This window comes from Arachis ipaensis, chromosome B9 (assembly GCF_059453495.1).
Source record: "Arachis ipaensis isolate K30076 ecotype BB chromosome B9, ASM5945349v1, whole genome shotgun sequence".
NCBI classification, from domain to species: domain Eukaryota; kingdom Viridiplantae; phylum Streptophyta; class Magnoliopsida; order Fabales; family Fabaceae; genus Arachis; species Arachis ipaensis.
The window spans coordinates 47,052,872-47,056,733 of NC_142444.1; the positions used below are offsets into that span (position 1 = coordinate 47,052,872).

The following is a 3,862-nucleotide window of genomic DNA, read 5'->3' on the forward strand; positions in this document are numbered from 1 at the left end:
ATAGTGATCCTTACGAGTGGCCTGGTTGAGGCGTCTGTAGTCAATGCAGACCCTCCAGGCATTCTGAACTCTGGTTGCAATGAGATCTCGATGCTCATTCTTCACTGTAGTGACTCCAGACTTCTTGGGCACTACTTGTATTGGGCTTACCCATTCACTGTCTGAAATGGGGTAGATGATATCTGCCTCCAGTAGTCTGGTCACTTCCTTTTTGATAACCTCTAAGATAGTGGGGTTTAGTCTTCTCTGGGGTTGACGGACAGGTCTTGCTCCCTCTTCTAAAAATATCCGATGCTCACAGACTTGAGGGTTGATGCCTACTATGTCTGCCAAACTCCAACCAATTGCCTTTTTGTGCCTTCTCAGCATACTAAGTAACTGCTCTTCCTGTTGAGAAGTGAATTCCCTTGCAATGATAACTGGAAACTTCTACTCGTCCTCAAGGTAAGCATATTTGAGGTGTGGAGGAAGGGGTTTTAATTCTAACTTCTGATCATGGTTAGGCTCTAGGTTGTCTGGAGCTAGTAACAATGGTAAAGCACTGTCATTGTCCTCTGAGAATGTCCCCACACTTGGACCTTGTCGTATGTACTTCTCTTCAAATTCCTCCTGGTGAACTTCAGCCACGGTTTCATCTATAATGTCACACTGGAGGATAGAATGATCCTCCGGAGGATGCTTCATAACTCCATTTAGATTGAAGATTACTACTCGGCCATCTATTTCAAAAGAGTATGTTCCTGAAAAAGCATCTAATTTGAACTTTGAGGTCTTCAGGAATGGTCTTTCGAGTAGGATTAATGACGGCTTCTCTGAGTCATTTTGGGGCATCTCCAGGATATAAAAATCAATGGGAAATGTGAGCCCCTTAATGCCCACTAATACATCTTCAGCAACTCCAGCCACTGAATAATGCTTTTATCTGCTAACACAAAACGAGCTGCCGACCTTTTTAAGGGAGGGAGCCTCAAAATATCATATATAGACAAAGGCATTATACTCACACATGCTCCTAAATCACACATGCAGTCAGAAAATACTACACCATCAATAGTACAATTAACCATACATGGACCTGGGTCACTTCACTTTTCAGGTAAACCTCCCATTAAAGCAGATATGGAACTACCTAAAGGAATAGTTTATAATTCATTAATTTTGTCTTTATGTATACATAAATCCTTTAGAAACTTTGCATATTTAGGTACCTGTTGAATAACATCAAAAAGAGGAACAGTTACCTCAACCTTTTTGAATATTTCTACCATTTTGGGGTCAGGTTCTAGCTGCTTCCTAGGCTTCCTTGCAAGTTGTGAAAATGGAATGGGAGTGGTGTTTTCTGCAGTGTCTGCGCCTTGTGGTGCTTCCTCCTATAGTTGAGCTTCTTCTTTTTCATCCATGTCCTGTATGTCCTCTTCCTCTTCAACATCTTCTATTTCCACTACCTCTTCAGCTGAGGCGTGTTCTGGTGGGCTTGGCTCCTCCTGATTCCTCTCCTGCAGTGTGGTTCCGGACCTTAGGGTGATGGCATTAATGCCACCCTTTGGATTGGGTAATGGTTGAGAGGGAATTCCACTGGAGCTCAAAGGCTGGTTATTGGAGTTATTCATTGATCCAATCTGTGAGACAAGAGCTTGCAAAGTAGAGTTCAGACCATTTAGTGTAGCATAAAGGTTATTTTCCATGGTCTATTGTCTCTGATCAATAGATTGTAGTAAGTCATCATTAGCAGATGAAGAAGGATAAGTAATTTGAGAGGTCTGCTGTTGGGTATTTTGTGGTCCTTGGGATTACCTCAGGTGAGGTACTCTGTAAGGCTGGTACTGGTTCTACTGCCTGTTGTTGTTATTATTCCACCTCTGATTTTTCTGATTGTCTCTGCCTCCTCTGTTGTTGTTGTTGTCCCTCCAATTCTGGTTAGAATTGTCCTGCCATCCGTGGTTGTAATTGCCACCTTGATTGTACCCTTGGTTGGGGCGGTCATAGAAGTTATGAGTGGTTGCCATGGTGTTCTGCTGGAACTGCGGATATTCGTCAGTATAATGGCTATAATCAGCACAGATTCCGCAAACTCTCTGTGGGACTAACTGTTGGCTTTGCTATGGTGGAGAAGGTTGAGCTTGCTGAACTTGTTGTTGATTCAATTGCATCTGCTTCAGCAAGTTGGTCATTTCATAGATACTCTGAGTTAGAGCAGCAGTCTCTCTGCTAGAGGATACTTCTGCAATGGCTTTTGAACGGCCTTGCTTCTGCCTGTGATTTCGAGTGGATTCAGCTAAGTTGCTGATCAATTGTCATGCCTCATCAGTGGTTTTGTACTTTTTCATAGACCCATTGCTAGCACTTTCCAATGTGGTCTTATCTTGGGGCCTCATGCCCTGTGTGACGTAACCGAGTAACACTATCTTGTCAATCATATGATGGGGGCAAGCTTTTAGAAGATTATTGAAGCGCTCCCAGTATTCATAGAGAGTCTCAGATTCATCCTGAACAATCATGGAAATATCTTTCCTCAGTTTATCAATAACTTCAGCTGGAAAGAATTTTTCCAAGAATTCTCTTCTAAGTGTATCCCAGTTGGATACAATTGCTGCGGGTTGAGTGTAGTACCACTCTCTTGCCTTTCCCTCAAGAGAAAACGGGAAGGCTTTCAACAAAATTGAAGTTTCATCTGCACCATCACGCCTCACAGTAGAACAGGCTGCTTGAAAATCTCTCAGGTGCTTGATAGGCTCTTGAGCAGGTAAGCCATGAAACTTGGGAATCAAATTGAACAGTGTAGTCTTTATTTCAAAGTCTGTAGCCACCGCTGGGTGATGCGCTTGAAACAGTTGCATTGTAAAATCAGGGGCTCCAGCCTCCTGGATAGTAACTCTCTTAGGTTCTTCCATGTCACCTACACGTAAATCAACCGAATCAGTAGAACGGAGGCTGGTTTCTTCCTCAAATGACGTCTCAGATCTGCCCTTAGAGAGGACTAACCGACGCCGAGCTTGCCTTATTCGTGAAATAGTCCTTTCAATCTTAGGATCGAATACTAGCAAGCTTGGATCAGGAAATGAACGCGTCATCTAGCGAAAGAAACAAGCAGCTCATAGTAGCAAGATAAAATAAAATGCAAATAAATAAATTCTGATTAATAACTTTGGCACTCTATTGTAACTCCTCGGTAACGGCGCCAAAAATTGACGTGGCGGAACTTGGCGAGTCAAGAATTGTTATAAGATATGCGTTGCAAGTATAGTTCTTAACCAACCAGAATTTCGCTTATCAATTTAGAAGGTTATCACAAGAATTAAAATTAAAATACTAGGAGTATGAATCCCAGGTCGTCTCCCAATGAGTTGCAGAAAGGTGTGCTATTTTATTAATCAGATGTTTTCAAAATGGTTTGAGTTGAATAAACAGGAAATTAAATTAGAGAAATTAAATAATTTAAATAAAAGCCTTGACTGGGAGTAGATTAGTTAGAAGCCCTATTCTTGTTGAAGTACTATCAAGATTAATTGATAATTGAAGGTTGTTCTGTTTAGTTATCCCTTACTAGGTAAGGGAAAGTCAAACAAGTTGGAATGCTGTTTCTATTCACAAGTTCAAATCCGCTCAATTGAAAAGGATTAGTGTCAATGACTAGAAAGCATCCCAAAAATAAACCTAATTACAATTTTTCTTTTAAGCATCCCAACTCAAGGGTTCCTTTCAATCAACTCCCCATCAAGTTAGGGAACTACTCGCTCATTGTGAATGTAGAACTCATAACATAGGAAAGGGAATTAAAGAAAGACATGATAGATAAAACTCACGGGAATCAATTAAAAATAAAAGTAATTCTTGTATTAATAAATTCTAAAATAATCTAATA

General features: G+C 40.9%; 1 non-coding gene across 1 annotated transcript; it reads left to right on the forward strand.

Annotated features, from left to right (window-relative positions):
* Positions 1–2,411: 2,411 nt before the first annotated feature.
* On the forward strand, positions 2,412–2,519 carry LOC148544544 (small nucleolar RNA R71). Its single transcript, XR_015902115.1, has one exon. It is a non-coding gene; the product is annotated as a small nucleolar RNA R71 (small nucleolar RNA).
* The last annotated feature ends 1,343 nt before the right edge of the window (positions 2,520–3,862 follow it).